The 19331-nt window shown below is 46.2% G+C and overlaps 1 pseudogene; it reads right to left on the bottom strand.

Annotated features, from left to right (window-relative positions):
- Positions 1-13144: 13144 nt before the first annotated feature.
- LOC123172100 (tricetin 3',4',5'-O-trimethyltransferase-like) lies at positions 13145-17052 on the bottom strand (annotated as a pseudogene).
- Positions 17053-19331: the final 2279 nt, after the last annotated feature.

The raw sequence follows: 19331 nt of genomic DNA, 5'->3' as shown, positions 1-19331 counted from the left end.
AGTTTTTCTTTTCTCAGAAACAAATGCATCACTACTTATTTATTCTATCTCTTTTATTTGATTATCACAATACACTGCTTTTTAATGTATTTAGATTTCATGCACGTGAACGATTTATTACAGTCCAACAAGATGCATATACCCCCTGAAAAATAAAAATAAATGCAGGTACATAACCATTGTGTTTAGGGTGCCTCCACCTATATATTTCGTGTGGTCACATGTGACATGTTATGGCATTTTTGTATCAGTTATCATATATTACCATTTGATGTTGTGGAGTTTGCACCCAGGAGATCAGTTATCATATCTTACCATTTGATGTTGCGGAGTTTTCATGTAAAGCAAAAACGTTGGGGTTGGGACAAGCACCCAACAGCCACATTTAGTTTTTCTTTTCTCAGAAACAAATGCATCACTACTTATTTATTCTATCTGTTTTATTTGATTATCACAATACACTGCTTTTTAATGTATTTAGTTTTCATGCATGTGAACGATTTATTACAGTCCAACAAGATGCATATACCCCCTGAAAAATAAAAATAAATGCAGGTACATAACCATTGGGTTTAGGGTGCCTCCACCTATATACTTCGTGTGGTCACGTGTGACATGTTATGGCATTTTTGTATCAGTTATCATATATTACCATTTGTTGTTGTGGAGTTTGCACCCAGGAGATCAGTTATCATATCTTACCATTTGATGTTGCGGAGTTTTCATGTAAAGCAAAAACGTTGGGGTTGGGACAAGCACTTAAGTGAAACAGGATATTTGAGCAGGCAGAATTTATCAACTTACCATTTCTGCAGACAGACTGCTGTCAGACTTTGACGCCCGCGAGCAGAAAGTACAGGAGGTCAATCTGGCGAATCAACGATCTCTGAGAACGGCGTAGCAGTTTCGTGGTGCCTAGGGCTCCCCGAGGTCTCATTTTTATGTTGGGCTGCAACAGACAAGGCGCATATCTGCTGGACGCTGTGGAAAGGATGCCCAAATCACCTAGGATGAAGAGTGGAGACCTGAGATTGTTTTGTAGTAATACTGCATTAGCAGAGGTTTCAGGCGGTCGTTAACATGGTATGCTAATCTTGGCCTGACATTTGAATCATGATATTTGCACAAATTCACATGCTGATTGTATATTATGCTATTTAAAACGCACAACGAAGTGATGCAATGCCCGTTTGCCAACATGTGTCTTTTCAGCAGTTCAGTCTGTCTAGGTACAGCTGAAGGAGAGTGGCGTTTTGGATCTCGGCCTCTATGGAAGCCGATTTAAAAAAAATCAAAAATTGAAATTTTTGGATTCAGAATAATCTGAAAAAATTTGTACAAGTAAACATGGATGTCAGGTGTATGTGTGTAAAATGTCAGGATGAAATAAATTGAAATACGACCTGTACAAAAAAGACAAGTTCATGGCCTGCAAGGATGAACAGTATCATATGTTAAAAAACTTCAGATTTGTTTTTTTTGCGTATTTTGTCCTGAAAATTTACACATGTGTGGATTATGCCTTCATATATATCTGTATTTTTTTCAGAATTTTTTGAAATGCAAAAATATGAGTTTTCATGAATTTTTATTTTGCTTTTGGAGGCCTCCATGGAGCTCAGGCTCCAAAAGCAATTTCGGCAACTGAAAAGACTTCTTCCCCTAAGAAAATAAATGTAGAATATAAGGAACTCACTAGAATATTTATCCACTCCCTGGTTGCATCAAGACAACCATAGGTCTAAAGCTCCTGGTAGTATTTTAGGAAACCACTATTACGGCCAGAGCATTTTCATACAAAGTGTAACATAGAACATCCAACAAAAGTGCAGTAAGATAGAGCACTACTAAGTTTCAACTCGATCAATCGATAACATCATATCGATGAGTCCAGAACAATTCATTGCAAATTAATCAGGTTTTAACTCAACTTTGGGGAAATCAGTCGGCCCTATCCGCGAGTTGAACTGGCCTTGGGTGACATCCACCATCCAAGAGTCATACAAGGCACACCGAACCGATTGGCCTAGCACAAGAGGATCCGCAGGGCCGGTCAAATCATCATCAGCCACAATTAGGACAGAGTTAATTTCTCTGAAGATTTTTCCCCCTATTTTGTTGTTTTCATTTGTTATTTGCAGAGGAACCAATTAATAGAGGGTGACCTGGGCGAGGGGAATGCCTTGTCGGCCTCTGACTAGAAATTGGAGATGAGCTAGGGGGCCGGAGTTGATGTGGAACCTCTTGAAGTCGAATGAGTGGGCGGCTGCAGGGCTGGTCGTGGTTCTCCAGCACCAACACGTCCTGGCAGGGAGTCCCGCGCAGCAGAGCTCTCCGAGCCCACTCCTGATCACCGCCATGTCCCCCACCGGCCTCTCCACCACCTTTGACTAAACGAAACGGCCAAGATCAACAACGTGCAGTGCTCGCTTACTTGCTTGACGCGCTCCCAGACTCTCACACGCTCTGAGCGGCGGTGAAGGAAGAGTTCGTGTGAATGGTGAGGCGAATGACCTGGCGGGGACGATCACCGTGTGAATGGTGAGCGTGCGAGAGTCTGTTAGATAAGCGCGCCGACGCACGGCACTGGAGCGGAGGTGGTGGCGGCTATTGGTAGTTGGTCTGTTGGTGGTGGAGTGGTGGTGGTGGTTCTGCTGCTAGTTGGCTTGCTTCAAGCTAGGACTTGTTGCCACTCTATCGCGACAAACGAGCAAATCTTTTTTATAAAAAAGAACCAAGCTCTTCACAAGAAGGTAAAACAAACAAAGATGGATTTTATTTTTAACAGAAGTTTGTTAACTAGATGGCACAATAAAAAAGAAATGAACTTAAGTTACAGTTGGCAGGAAAGTTTTAAATAGCGGGCTAAGCCTCTTAGTGATGGACCACTTCCAGCACCATCAGCGCAACGAGGAGCACTGCCGGGAAGCCTAGTCAGGAGTCCATCTATGCTCCTAATCTATTGTGACGTCATACATCATTGGAAGGGATTTCTCGACGGGTCGTCATTTCTTTGGCCGTCATCCTCCCACGTATCATTTCTTCCGATGCCTTTCATTCTCAGAGCTCTTCGTTAAGTTCTAGACCGGGAACCACTCTTAAGCATTAAAATGAATATATCATTGACACATTATTGCAACTAATTGTCTATATTTTGTGATCTATAAGCATATTCATGCTAAGGTGTACGCATGGAAAGTAGGCTGCGAAATTTACGAGCTAACAAGTGAAGGGTTTATATAGGTGAGTGGATGTTGCTATGACTGGAAAATTGGGTGAAGAAGTAATGTAGGCCATGTACCGTGAGTAGCAAGCATGAGTAGGTAACTACTTATGGCATTTCTAACCGACCCCCTAAAAATAGTGGAGTATCCGGCGGAGTAAACCGTTAGGTTTTGGTCGGACCTAGCCGACCCCCTATATTTAACAGAGTATTTTTTTCTAAACTTTGCAATTCTAGTATAAATTGAAATTACATATTAGAACACATATAGAAACTAAACATAAATTTGGATGTTCAAGCAAATCATGGATATAGTTTACAAACAGAATTCAAAGTTTACAAACCGAATTATTCAAATTTAAACACGCTGAATGGTTAGATGTAGCAAATAGCATGTGATAGAACAACTAGGACTCACTAAGACGTTGTCAGTGATGCTCAACAATATCTTGTTGGAGCTCAGCATGAGCATAACAGTTCTTAATCTTGCGATGCTCCTCAAGGAATGTTATGATCCTGTTCGTATCATACTCTGGCTCAACCGGACACCCATTGGTGATGTACCAAAAGTTCTCAAGCATATCCCTCTCATATTCAATGGTCATGTTATGCAATATGATGCGTCAAGTCATGATCTGCCATAGAACCTTGGAGCTCCAGTACTCGGCAGGGCCACGAATAATTGCAAAGCACTCCTGAAGCACTCCTCAACATCTTTCCTAGCAGCTTTTTGTTACATTTTGGACGTGGTATCATTTTGACCAAGGTGGCCCATGGTGGATAGATGTCATCCACAAGGTAGTAACCCATTGAGTAATTGTGCATGTTGACCAAATAGCTGCAAGAAGGACTTCACCGTTAATAAGCTTAGAAAATAGTGGTGATCTTGCCAACACATTCAAGACATTGTGAGAGCCGGACAAACCAACAAATGAATGCCATATCCAAAGATCATTCGATGAAATTGCCTCGAGAATGATGGTTGGATCACTGCAGTGGCCTTTGTACCGAACCTTCTGCCCTACAGGACAATTCTTCCTTGTCCAGTGCATACAGTCAAGTGATTCAAGCATGCCTGACCATCCTCTTGCTTCACTCTCGGTCATCAGCCTCTGGGTGTCTTCCTCGGTTGGTGCTCTCAAGTACTCCGGGCTAAAGACATTAATCACTGCTTTTCTGAACCTTCGAATAGAGCCCAAGATTATGTCCACCAATGCAGACATAGTAATTGATTGCATAGGCCGAACACCCATATCCCAAGACTTGAACAGCGTCAATGCACTTCAGTAGAGGGCTTGCACTTATCTCTCCACATGCATTTCCCCAGAGCTTGAACCAATCATCATATCTCTCAACGACTTTTGCAATGGTCAGAAAAAGACTTGTGTGCATTCAAAAGCGCCGGCGAAAGTACTTCTTCGGATAGGTTGGCTTTGGGTGAAAGTAGTGTCTCATGATCTTTGCATGACCCTCCTCTTTGTCACGATTGGTTTGTATGCGGCCAAACTGTGATCCTCTCCTAGGCCGCTGGACATCATCATTGATAACCATGCCTAAGATGGTGTCAAAGTCATCATCGTCTTCTTCCTCTTTCGATGATGAAGAGTCCACCAAGACCATCTCCCTCAACCTCTTCATCTACAATCCAAAGAGGTAGGTTCAATCCAGAAGGTTCGGTTCAAAGAGAACCGAACAAAAAAACTCACCTAGGCAATTCGTCGAACACTTGTAGTGCGGTGCTGGTGCACTGGCCGACCGCTATCGTTTTGACCAAACCGGCGGGCGGCGACGCGAGGGAATAACCTGCAGTGGTGTTCCAGCAATGTGAGATGCAGTGACCAGCAAAAACAGAAGAAACTACAGAGAAATCCAACAAATCAAGAATGGCAACGGCGACGACGTTACACCTTGATTCCGATGACGGCAACGGGGGCTAAATGGGCTCGATGATGGGCAAAAGGGAAGCGAGGGGTAAGGGATGCAACGAGGTAGCGGCGGGGTTGGCGGAGGGTCGCCGGAAGGCGTGCCAGCAAAGATGGAGGCACGGTGGTGACGCGGGGGAGAGGCACAACTTTTTACTCAGCCGCCGAGCGGTGGAGTATATTTAGGGAGAAAGTTGGCGCCGGAGCAAACAATTTACTCCCTTACGGCAGATAAGGGATCGGTTAGGTGCCAATTAGAGGAGTAAAAATGAATTTTTACTCCTATAACTGGTTGTAAGGGATCGGTTAGAAATGCCCTTATTGTGTAGGTCAGTGATATGAAATTGATTTGTTCACACATCAATTACAGTATGGCGTGCTTACGCTTGTAGGTAAGCAGAGGGTACTTCTTTTATCTAAACTTTGTGAAAAAACTATCTTTTGTTCATAAAATGATGATAGATGCTCGTCCAATTGGTATGGATGAAGAAAAACAATCAAGAATTAAACACTTGGTGGCCACAAGACATCTCAAGAAGATAAATCATTGTTGCAATAGAAGTTTTAGTGAACTATATGTAAGAAAAAGCTTTTCCTAGCACAAACCTGTATTGTTTGAACGGCAAAGAGTATAATCAAGTGACAAGGGGTCGGAGACCACCCAGTAGCGCACGGCCGCGTTGACTTGGAGCTGCATTGGAGAGGCGGCGGGAGCTACAAGCTCGCCAGTGGGTGTTGCGAGAGGCTATTTCCGTGTGCTATGACTGATGACCTACAATGCTCCAACCAATGTGCGGTGATGTTGGTGTGTGCTGATGTTGCAGCCCGCATGGTGGAATTGTGATGCTGCATAGGCCAACGAGGGAGCTGTGAAGCCTACGCCGGGCGACAGGGATGGTGGGCCAGTGTGCCACGGGATCGTGGCCGTGGCGACCAGGTGTTGCAAACTACAACCACGACGTGCTACAATGGGTGGCGACCACAGTGCTGCGAGGAGGATGGGGACGTGAAGCGCAGAGGGGAGGCATGCAAGGATCCCCCCTTGCCGTGAGGTTGTGCGTAGCAAATGATGGACAAATGGGATGCACTAAGTCAACGAATTGGCGAGCTGATCATGGACGTACATGCATGCATGATCGAATAACTCGGGAGGGGACCGATCGATGCCTCAATTCTTTCGCGCAAGGCAGTAGAGGATCATCTATAGTAAAATGACGTTCAACATATTTGAGGTTCTATTTTTTCTGGAAAAAAACATGTTCAAATATCTGAATGGATCTGATGGTTTGCTTCCTCGGCTTGAGCGTGATCATAATGGGCTTTTTGCCTACCCAGGCCCGCGTGGAGCTTATCGTGGCACAACCCACCGTCTGTCATTCCCTATTGCCGTCGGCCATGGCTTCCTAGCCGCCATTTAGAGCATCTCCAGCCGTTCGGCCCTCCAGGGCGTCAAGAAAAAAACCGCTTCGCGGCGAGGCGGCGTCAGATTGGCGCGTGGGGGCGATCTAGCTCCCAATCGTCAGCCCACAGGCCGGCTGGGTTCGGCGATGTTTCATACAAAATATATGCAAACTCCGCGATTTTTGCATAAACACGGCGAACATTTATTGAAATTTGTATAAAAAATATGAAAACATGCAAACTACGGCTGAACTACGCCTAAACTACGCCTAGCCGCCACCGCCGCCGCGGCCGCCGCCGTCGTCTACATGCCGAAAAGCCTGTAGAAGCGGGTGTAGTCGCCGCCGCCGTCGTCGTCGTCGTCGCACGGCTGGCTTGGGCCGGCGCCATCCCTGCTGCAACCCTTACTAGGGTCGCTGAGGCGCGATGGCGCACTGGACGGCCCGGCCTCATCCTCCTCGTCGCTGTCGAGGACGATGAGGCCGCCCTCCTTGCGCCCGCGGCGCCGGGCCTGGAGCTCCGCGTACTGCCGGTGCTGGCGACGGACCTGCTTCCGGACGTAGTCCTCCTTCACCCACTTGAGGGCGGACTCGTCGTCGGAGTCCGCCATCTCGACGTGCTCCGGCTTCACCGGGAGCAGCCCCGGCTCCGGCTTGGGTTGGACCAGGCGGAAGGAACCACGCGGGGAGGGCTGGGCACCCTCGTTGATGACGAGGGCATCGCTGCGGGTGCGGCGCCCGAGAGGCGTCTCCTCCGGCTCGGGCTTGACGGGGCGGAGCACGGCCGGCGAGCCGGAGCCCGACGACGAGGACGACCCCGACTCCATCCGCCGCGGCCTCCAGGAGCTCCTCGTAGAACAGGCGCGCCTCCACCTCTTGGAGATGGCGGCGGCCGAAGCCGTTCGCCGCCGCGCCATCGCCTGGGTAGCTCTTGGCCATCTTTCTCGTCGTCGGGAAGAGGGGAGTGTTGCTATCTACGTCGGGGAGGGGGAAAATGAGAGCTGTGGCGTCCACTGGCAGGGAGGTCGCCTTTTATAGCCGTAGCTGGGCGGCGACGGGCTGCATGCCGGGCGACGCGTGGCTGGACGCGCGTCGGGGCGCGTTTACTGCGCCGGCCGTGAGGCATCAATGGAGGCTGACCGGCGCGGCAGCGCGCCAATTTTCGCATTGATTCCCGCGGGAACCGAGGCGGTGAGGGCGACGAAGCGGCGTCTCGCTGACTCGGCAGGCCCATCCGCTTTCGCGCCAAAAAAGCTTGCCCGGCGCCCCCGGGCGCCCTTAGCGTGCCGGGTTCGGTCTGGGTCCGTCGGCGCCAGTTTCGACTCAAACCGGCGAAAAACGAGCTCTTGGAGACACAACTGGACCAATTTTTGAGCGCCGGCGTGAAAAATTCACCTGAAAAGGACCTGTTGAGGACGCCGCTGGAGATGTTCTTATGCCCCAGTGCAGTCCATTGTACAACTGGGGAAGACAAATCACCAGTAACAACAAATTTTACAAAGTATGGAACCTGGCCAAGCCAAATCTTACACAAAACTAGTTCCTAGTTTAACACCATACGCATGTATAATGTTTGCGACTCCATTAGAAGTCCGGGGATAAGATGCCAAACATACATCCATAAACACCACATGCAGTTGTATGTTAATATCTTTGAAAATAGCCCCTAATGCTGAAAGATTCTTGTGTTATTCAGTTGCACAGAATCTATTTCTATCATCACTCCGTCATCACTTAGTCACAACCTAGCTCAGTGGTTGTCTTTATGGCATAAAGTATTGCAAAAGCTTCCAAGTGAAGTTCACACGAGACACGCTTCAAATTACCTGCAAGAGCAGCCATTGCACACCACACACATCTTTAATAATGAAGCCCCACCCTCTAGTATTTCTATTGAAGTTGCTACGGCGGGCAAAAGCCGGCCTAAACCATTTTCATTTTCATAAACCAGAACAAGATACAACACAACGACTACAAGATGTAGCACCTGACACCCACAAGAAGGAACAAGGAAACAAAGAGAACCAAAATGAACTCTGCCTAGCGGTACAAGCCTTGAACCTGGCACCGAACAAAACTGGAACAAACCAAGAAGAGAACGGAGGAGTCTTGTTGGATCAATCGAATGAACACCAAACGTCGGGACAATGGAGAGGAAAAAGTCCACGACCCGCCCAACGATTCCTCTTCAACTTGAAGACCTAGGAGAGTCGCAACGTCGTCAAAGGGCATCCCATCACCAAGGTGACATCGCGAGAACGGAAAACTAATGCCACCGAAGGGCAATGTTCCACCGAAATTAACGAGCACTGCACCTCCTCTTGGTGCCACATCGACCACCCTCACCGAATGGCCAAACTTGGGCACTATGCAAAGCAACGAGAACCTATAACATATTCGAATCACGACGTCGAACATCGAGACCTTACCGCCACCATGAACATCCCTGAGAGGAAGCCCACCATATCTAGAGAGGGAACCAAAACTTAGCCTGTCCTAAATCAGCGAAGCACTTCCACCACCACCACCTACAGAACACATGCCCCCACCGGCCACCCACGAAACCAACCTCCCTCTTCAACCAGCCGCATTGTGATAGCCCTCCACAAGAACTCCACAAATGACGGCACGAAGGAGAAAGTAATGGAAACCAACACCATCATCCGATACGGCAACCACTACTAGGAAAAGGGCTATAGATGATATGAACATTAATGGCGCACCGTGTATGTGGTGTGGTGCGCCATTAGTAGTTTTCAGAAAAATGTTAGTAATGGCGCACCATGAGATAGTGCGCCATTACTAGTTGACATAGTAATGACGCACCACACCCAACGTGCGCCATTAGTAGTTTTGAAAAAAAAATGTTAGTAATGGTGCACCAGTGGACAGTGCGTCATTATTAATTTTAACTAGTAATGGCGCACGCCATTACTAACAAATTTTTTTTATTTTTTTTCAAAACTACTAATGGCGCACCACACATCAGGTGCGCCATTATTAACCCTGGTGCTAAATGCACCCCTCCAGACCGCCTTTTCAGTTTAAAAAAATAAAAAAATGCTGGAAATACCAAAAAAAAATAAAAGAAAATAAGTTTCCCATGTGATATGTGATCTAGTTGTCGGGAAAATATACAAATATGAATTTCGACTTTATTTGCAAAATCTCTCTGGAATTTAGTAAAATGGGCATAACTTTTGCATACGAACTCTGATTAAAAAGCTTTTTATATGAAAAATCATCTACTCGAAAAGTTACATACGAATTGAACCGGGGGAACCCCGTTCAACATATTCAAAAACCTAACAGAACGAAATATATGGGGCTTTTAAGATCTAGAGGGCGGAAAAATGAAAAAAATTCAAACTTACTAGTGGCGCACCATTTGCTAGGTGCGCCACTAGTAACAGAAAAAATTGGTTTAAAAAAATTGGATTTTTTTTTTCAAAATATGATACGTAATATGACCGAGAAGTTTGAAATATTTTTTCAAAATTTGTTCACACTTATGAACATGAACAAAGTCCTAGACATTAACAAGGTTTAATAGGATTGATATGATATATATATCAACAAGTGCATGTGAAGTGAGCTGGTGCTGGGGTTGGATAGAACTGCGAAGTTAAGCGTGTTCGGGCTGGAGTAGTGTGAGGATGAGTGACCTTTCGGGAAGTTTGACCAAAGAGTGCCATTTGACTTGAGATTAAGCATATTGACCCGAGATTAAGCCATAGTGACTCGAGATTAAGAAAAAAACGAAAAAAAAAATAAAAAAAATATGGAAAAAAATTGAAATTTTTTTGTTAATAATGGTGCACTTCTATGTGGTGCGCAATTACTAAGCTAGATAGTAATGGCGCACCGTGGGATATACTAATGGCGCACTGCATGGTGCGCCATTAGTATATATACCAGATACTAATGGCGCACCTGTGGAGCGTCATTAGTAAAATATTCTAATGGCGTGATGCTAGTAGTGCGCCATTAGTAGTCAAAACAGGTGCGCCACTAGCAGGCCTTTTCCTAGTAGTGAACGCCCTATCTAAGGTTTTTACCCGGAGTCTCAAGACATGAGTTGCGGGGTTGCAATAGGCTCCTCGATGGCACCCCCAAGGAGGGAATCAACGTCCACAAAACAAGTCGCCGCCGACATCGACACCATCTCTATCAGGTTTTCACCCAGATCTATGCAACCCACCCCACCAGCTCCCAATTCAACCGGCGCCACCAAGAGAATGCCAGAGCAGTCCAGTTCACACAGTCGCAGAAAGTCTGGGAGGATAACACCAAACCATGTCGCACGCACTGCATGGGAACACACGCATCTTGCAGAACTCGTTGAGGCAAGAGCGCCACCCACCGCCACCTACCTCCACCACCAGAGCCGTACGCGAGCACATTCTTGCCGCCACTTCAGCTACCCGCCAGGGCCAGATCCAGCCCACTCGGACCCCGGGACGATGCCCTGTTGATGCCTCTTTCCACTTCACTAGCTCGCGCTCTCAATCGTAGGGAAACCACGCAGACTACGACCACTGCCTACCTTCGCGAGATCCATTGTGTAAAAATGAGAAAATCATACAAAACATGTGGCACCTTTAGTGCTACATACAAACAACTTCATTGCACTATTTGTATCAAGAAAATTTGCTAATATTATCCCAACTTGCCTGTCGTGGCTGCAGTTATTATGAAATTGCCCTACCATCGATGCCCATTTGCCTGCTATTGGTAGTTAGTTGCCTACTGTTGCTACTTAGTTTGCTAAGTTTGCATATTATTTACCTACAATATTATGAAGTTTCTTATCATTATTTTTCTAAGTTGCTTATAAAACACTATGAAGTTGCCTATCGGTGGTGCTCAGTTGCCTGCCCTTTACAATTTCATTTGCCTATAATACATTAAAAGTTGCCCATCAGTGTTGCTAAGTTGTCTATCTATGAAGTAAGTTGCTTACCATACCAGAAAAGTATTGGATGCAACTTTGAATGATGTTAGGCTATTCACTCATGGCAGGAAACTTAGGGTAGTATCTATTAGGGATTTGTACAAATAGGGTGTGGTCTAACATAGGGGCAATGTACTACGTGTGGGAAATTTAGTTGGAAATGCATAAATAAGCATGTATTTAATTTGCATTTGCATTTTTTTATGTTTTACCTTTTGAACCGAGCATTGAAATCAAATTTCGTGTTCATTCCTAAGTTCCTTGGGATGATCTCTTCAAAACTAGACTCCATATGAGTATGTTTGACTAAAATTTTCATGAACAAATTGGACGGCCACATAGGCAACTTTAATGCTGTAGAGAAACAACTTATTATTAGTTTGCCTAATATGATTGTCTATCAGCGGGGAGTCCTTATAAGTTGGGTTACCATAACTACAAAGTTGAGTAGCTTCAGTTCTAAGTTGCTAACATATCTAGCGAGTATAGAAATTAGTTTTCCGAGGTAGACAAATTAGGAATTATGATATGCAAATTTCACACTACACTGGGAAACTTTCATAGTATGGTAGGCAACTAAACTATTACAACTTAGTTTCCAATGTATGTAACTTATCAATCATGGTAAACCAACTTATAAACTACTACAAGCAACACATCTGCATCTTACCTGTGATGCCTACTATGCCTAGTGTACTACTCCTTCAAAGTTAGTACAAAGTCGAGTCACTTATTTTGAAACGGAGGGAGTACTATTTATACCACTACGAACTTACTTACCACAGATGCTCAGTTGCCTACTCTACTATGAAAATTGCCTATCATAATTTCTAATTTGCGTACTACATAAAAACCTATTGCAGTACAAATTAGGATATTATTACAATACTATTGGTTCATAGTAAGCAACTGAGGACAATGTTAGCCAATTGGAGAGTCATAGTGTGATTACTTGACAGTCAAAGTAGTCAACTTAGGAGGGCCTCGGGCTAATTGACGGTTATGGTAAGAGAACAAATAGGAAGTCTGCACATGTAGCACTAAAAGTTTGTCGAAATCTACCCTCACGGAATCTGTTTTGAAGAACTCCTCGCGAGAAACCTAGCTACGAAAATGGATTACAATTTCGACGTTCCCTTCAAAAGTTATAGCTTTTCAAAGTTTTACAAAATGAAATTTAATGCATATAAGAGACCTTGATTTACACAGTATGTGAACGTGTTGCATTAAATGTACTTGCTTTGCATCCCCTTTTGCCAACGGGTGGGGTCAAATTACCATGCATTTTTTCCGCATCACGCGATTGACGACTACAGTGCGTGTCCTCGGCTTTGACAAAAAGTGCAACGACACTTTTAAGTATTTGGGTAAACTAAACATAGCACAACACAACACAGTTCAACAACAAAAAACAAAATAAACATGCTTGATGTGCTCTATATGCGTAAGCCTGCACACAAGTTCCTAGGCTTAACATTGCCAAATTTACTCAACATAGAAATAGCAATTTCTCGCACAACTTAAGTACCAAATCCTTTATTATGTACGTAAAATATGTTAATGATTCAAAATTAAGTAAACACGATGGAAACTCGAAAGTCATTTGTGGATTTTAGGAGCAACAACTAGAAGCTAATACTGAAATTTATTTGATGAATTCAATGACCCACGCATTTCCGTAGATGTGAGTGGTCTTGACACTGGTGAACCCTGCACCCCTTGCAAGCTCCTCGAACTCCCTCTGTTGCCTCTCCTTGCCACCTGGGGTGTGCATGAGCACGATCATGTCACCTAAGAACATCAGCTGCCCCCTGGATGTTGAGTCTGGTTTCAACGGCAAGATGCCTTCCATGACGATGACCTTGCCGTGAACAGGGAGTGCGTCAAAGCAGTTCCTTAGTAGATTCGTGCAATGCTTGTTAGTCCAGTCATGAAGGATCCACTTTAGGAGGATGGCATCGCCGGAGGGCACCTTCTCGAACATGTCACCCCCGACATGCTCCACACCAGGGAAGGACGGCGCATCAGAGATAACGTGGGGCAAGTCAAAGTTGACCCCCTTGATGTGCGGGTACTTGGAGGTGATGGTGTGGATGGTTGCACCCACACCACCGGCGACATCAACAAGGGTGCCCACACTGTCAAACCCCATGTAGAACTCAAGGAGCTTCTTGGTGATGATGGTTGAATGGTTCTTCATGGCCTCGTTGAACATGCTGTTAACGTGCATGTTCGTGCTGTTGTACACGAACAACGTCATCCCGTATGCTCTTTGGAACGGGAGGCCACCATCAAGGACTGCGTCCTTCAAATGGTACCTGCAAATTAGTTACGAGCTTCTAGTTTAGTTTACTGATAGTGGAGTAATGGTGGCATGCAGTTGTTCAACTTCCAACTTTACAAGCAAATTCATCAAGAAAAACATTTTTTTCAGTACTTCTAGTTAGTACTTGGACATTGGTCGAAGTTTCAAGTTTTGCATCGACTAATTGGCAGTTGGTGGATAAATCTATAATTGAATAGATACTGTTGGCGCAGGATCACAAGCCAGACTAAACTATCAGAACTAAAGTCGGAAGTCATAACTGCCTGAGAAGGTATATATAACATGTTGATTTAAGAAACTATCTATTATTATATTATGAGAAAAGTATACTTTTCGTCCCTTAACTCTTGCTGAAGTCTAGATTTGGTCCCTCAACTCCGAAACCGGACAACTTGCACCCCCAACTAACAAAATCGGACAAGGTTTGTCCCTGGTCTCGATTTTGACCGGTTATTGGCGAAGTCTAGATTTGGTCCCTCGACTTTAAAACTGGACAACTTGCGCCCTTAACTACTGAAACCGGCCAAGATTCATCCCTGGTCACGGTTTTGACTGGTTTTGGTGCTGTCCCAACCCGGTTTTGACCGTGCCGACTCAAATTCGCATACCTTTTCCAAGTCCGTTTAATGTTTTCAAATTCGGGTATTTTTTTCAAATACGTGAACTTTTTAAAAATTTGTGTACTTTTCCAAATCTGCGTACTTTTTCCAAGTTCACGTACTTTTTTTTAAATCCACGTACTTCTTTAAAGTTCCTGTGGTTTTTTTAAAATTCATGTAATTTTTAAAAATTGGCATACTTATTCCTATTCACGTATATTTTTTTGGGTTTGAAAATTTTATGTGAAATTGAAAACATATGCGAATTTGAATATCTTTTACGCGAATTAGAAAAAAAATGTGTGGATTTGAAAATTTATGTCAACTTGAAACAAGTATGTGAATTTCAAACAAAGTTCATGGATTGGAAAGAAGTACGTGGATTTAAAAAAAAGTACGCAGATTTGTTCCTTTCCAATCCATGAACTTTGTTTGAAATTCACATACTTGTTTCAAGTTGACATCAATTTTCAAATCCACACATTTTTTTCTAATTCGCGTAAAAGATATTCAAATCCGCATATGTTTTCAGTTTCACATAAAATTTTCAAACCCAAAAAAATATACGTGAATAGGAATAAGTATGCCAATTTTTAAAAATTACATGAATTTTAAAAAAACCACAGGAACTTTAAAGAAGTACGTGGATTTAAAAAAAAGTATGTGAACTTGGAAAAAGTACGCAGATTTGGAAAAGTACATAAATTTTTAAAAAGTTCATGTATTTGAAAAAAATACCCGAATTTGAAAACATTAAACGGACTTGGAAAAGGTATGCGAATTTGAGTCGGCACGGTCAAAACCGGGTTGGGACAGCACCAAAACCGGTCAAAACCGTGACCAGGGATGAATCTTGGCCGGTTTCAGTAGTTAATGGCGCAAGTTGTCCGGTTTTAAAGTTGAGGGACCAAATCTAGACTCCGCCAAAAATTAATGGAGGAGTGTATTATTTTATAGCTAAAGAATACAGGTCTATTTCTAAATTCATAGTAGGTAAAACTATTTTCTGGAAACAACAAGTTAACATAGACGCATATATTACAAACACCACCACACGCGCAAAACTAGATATAACTTTCTAATGACTGGAATCTTGGAGCTTCATGGTTGATGGGATATAACTCCTCTTCACATGATATTTTAAAGGAAAAAGGAAAACGAACACAAAAAATAGCAATTTGATTTTCATGTACTTCATGAACAAAGTACGTAGCAAAATTTCACAAGAGATATTATATAAAACAATGCTGTTTGATCATAAATACACTCCTCCATGCAAATAAGCGAGGATCGCTCACTTACCGGTAATTAACTGTTATATATCAAAATGCGTGAACGTAAAATAGGCAAGCGAATCCGCACATGCATGCATATTCATAAAGAGAAGATACAACGTTGGGATTAATTAAGAAGATGTTTTACAAAAAAAAGTAAGGAACAAATCATGTCAAGTACATAATAATTTTAGAAAAAAAATTCAAGTGCACAATAAAACATTCTCTTTGTGCCAAGAAAACATAAGACAATGCAAAATAATGGAGAGATAATTAGAAAAGGAGAGTGGTTTTTCAGATCTCGAGTGCCCCTACATCCTCTACGAACAGTAAATTAGAAAAAAAATGAAACTTTGCAACATCAAATATGATCAAACTTTGTAGGTGCTTGCAAGTTTTCAAGCCAAAAAAACATCCGAGGAGATATACACAAGAAAAAGATTTCAATGCTTGATGTTTTGAGCACTTTTAGCACTGAAATCTGAAATTCATGATATTGGAGGAGCTCTACATGATATTTCATTTTAAAAACTTGCAAGAACATACAAAGTTGGCCATATTTGATGACGCATATGTGTGTGTGTGTGTGTGTGTGTGTGTGTGTGTGTGTGTGTGTGTGTGTGTGTGTGTCAGAAATTCGGAATAAACCCCGTCCTCTGCATCATTGTGATGCATACGTCCATCTTGTATATATATATGTATATATACTAATGTGTCAAAGCTAATTAATATGTGTTTTTCTGAGAGAACAACATTGTATGGAATAGAAACACCATATATTGACATCAACTGAAGTCAAGTATGAGACTTCACTGTTGAGTTTAATAGTTAGTAAAATATTCCATAATTAGTAGAAATATAGACACCCAAAGGTGAGGAAGAGTGGAAGAGAAAAACAGTCCAAAAGAACAATAGTCTTGAGAAAATAACGATCAAACTCACCAGCCCTCCATATTGACCTTGTCCTGGATCATCAGGACTAGCGCGGCAATGGAGACACCGTCCTCGTTGGGGGTGAGCCACTTGCACACTGGTGCGGAGCCGTACCGGCGGGCGAAGAGGCCGTCCTCACCTTCGTCGACCTCACACAACACTACGTTGTACGACGCCAGCAGCCGCAGTATGCGGTCCACCATGGCCGGCGCGTCCGGATTGGCCGCCTTGGATGGCAGCCGCGCAATCACCTCCGAAGGCGACAACATCTCCCCGCCTGCGCTCACCAGGACCTCGAGCATGCCCAGCTCATGGCGCCCTTGAGCGTCATCGGTAGGATAGATGCAGCGGCAAGTCGCATCGCGTACATGCACGCCTCCTCGTCGCCAGCAGCTGGGCCAGCGACCATTTCCGAGCCCATTATATGTAGCTAACTGAGCTTCGCCCGCTACTGCTGCTGATGTTGCTTCTGGTGGTTGGTGGTTTTCTTAGATAGTTTAGGAGTATGCTAAGGGTACATATAGGAATAGGAGCAATGCTGGTTGCTCAAGTAGGACAAGTGAATTATCTGTTATCAACAGTTCACCCAAATTGGATCCAGAACAACAGCCTGCCTGACAAATTATGTATTACAGTACGTAGTTGTTGGAGATGGCGAGAGCAATATGGTACTTCTTTAGAAAGGCTTTTTGGTAATGGCTTTTGCGAGTGTTTGTTAAGTAAATATGTAGTCACCGGCTGCAAATAGTTGAACCAGTGATTATAACGCGATGTAAAACTAATCAAATATTTTTACTCAGCAGTTCATCAAATTTCGACACGTGACTATGTTATAGACGTACTCTCTCCGTCTCTAAGGGCATCTCCAGCCGCGTCCCCAGGAAGGCCTCCCCAAGCGATTTTTTCGCGCCGGCGCCAAAAAAACGGCCCAGTCGCGCCCCCAGGAGCCCGATTTTCGCCGGCCTGGGCCGAAAACAGCGCCGGCGGACCCAGGCCGAACCCGGCGCGCTGGGGAGCGCCCGGGGGCGCCGGGGCGAACTGTTTTGGCGCGAAACAGCCGTGGGCCCGCCACGTCAGCGACACGGCGCCTCGTCTTCCCCCAACGGCCTCGGTTCCCGCGGGGAATCAATGCCAAGGCTGCCGCCGGTCAGCCTTGCCATTGATTCCTCACGGGCGACGCGTCACGGGACGGCGCGCCGACGCCTCCCCTCCCTCACACACGCACACACGGGTGCGGCGCGACTATATAGCCGGTGGCCTGCACTCGCCTGTGCCCACACCAGCCCCGCCCCTCGCCGCCGCCTAGCTCCTCCCTCTCCCTACCTCTCCCGAGCGCCGCCGCCCAGCCCCTCCCTCTATCTCTCTACCTCTCCCGAGTCCGTCGCCATGGCGGAACGCTACCCCGGAGACGAGGCGGCGGCCAACGGCTTCGGCCGCCGTTCGCTCCGCGAACAGGAGTCCTGGCTCCTGTTCCAGGCGAACATCCCGGCGCCGCCGGACATGCGCGCCGGGCCGACGGGGTGGAGGCTCAGCGCCGGGGGAGTGCCCATTCCCCCGTTGACCGACGCCGTGGCGAAGCCGCAGTACTTCGCCGAGGAAGTCGAGGTCGTGCGCGCCTCCCTCACCGACGCCCAACTCTCCCTCCCCCAGTACGCCGCCAACAACCACGCGGCTTGGGCGGCGTATTTCGAGCGCCGCCAGCAGCAGCGCTTGGCGTCCATCAACGGCGCGCCGGTGGTTGGCGGCCGACAGAACAGCGAGGGGCGCCACCTGTGGTGGGGCGTCCCCGGCCGCACACTCGAGGGCGTGCTGACGTACCTCGAGGGCGGCAACGACCCGCCGTTGGCGTACCCGGCGAGGGCGGCCGCCCCGCCGCCGGGCCATGGGCGCCAAGGAGGTTCGGGTCCTCCTCTTCTTCCTCCTCCCGATCTTCATTGCACTCCTCCGGCACTCCGGCCCTGCTCGGCGTCAAGGCCAAGCCCGCGGCGGAGACGCCGCTCGGCCAATGCACTCGCAGCACTGGCATCGTCATCAACGAGGGCGGCCGGCACGCCTGCTCATTGGCTCCTCCTACGCGCTTTGTCAAGCCAAAGACAGAGCCGGGGCTCGCGCCGGTGAAGAAGGAGCCGGCCGCGCCGGTGACAACAGAGCTCGATGATGACGACGTGGCCCTGGAATGGGCTCGCAGGGACTCCATAGCTATGGAGAAGGAGCGCCTGGAGAAGGCGAAGGAGCGCCAGGGCGCCGCCCTGCTTCGCTTCACGGAGTGTCGACGCGGCCGCGACGAAGGTGGAGTCGTCGTCATCTGCGACAGCGACGACGACGACGACGACGACGACGACGATGCGCCGCCACCAGTCCGCCATGGCGACGCCGGGCAGGGGTCCAGCAGGGGCGCCCGCGTCAAGGAGGAGAAGGCCGACGACGACGATGGCAGCGACGGCGGCGACGACTTCAGCCCCTTTCTTTTTTAGATTAGGTTAATGTAATGAAAATGCGCGAATTTTGCCGAAATTTGCCATGTTCGGCCGAAATTTAACTAGTTTTTATTATAACTTCGCCGAACGGTTCTTTTTTTATTTTAATACGCGCCTGGGGACAGCCCTGGGGGCCGACGGCTGGGGACCGACTCGCCCCCAGGGCCAGTTTTTGCGCCGGCTCACCGCCAGGCGGCGCTTTTAGACGCCCCCTGGGGTGCCA

Source organism: Triticum aestivum, unplaced genomic scaffold (genome assembly GCF_018294505.1).
Source record: "Triticum aestivum cultivar Chinese Spring unplaced genomic scaffold, IWGSC CS RefSeq v2.1 scaffold130180, whole genome shotgun sequence".
NCBI lineage: Eukaryota > Viridiplantae > Streptophyta > Magnoliopsida > Poales > Poaceae > Triticum > Triticum aestivum.
Note: the sequence above shows the minus strand (reverse complement) of the source record. Positions and strands in the feature narration are given on the sequence as shown.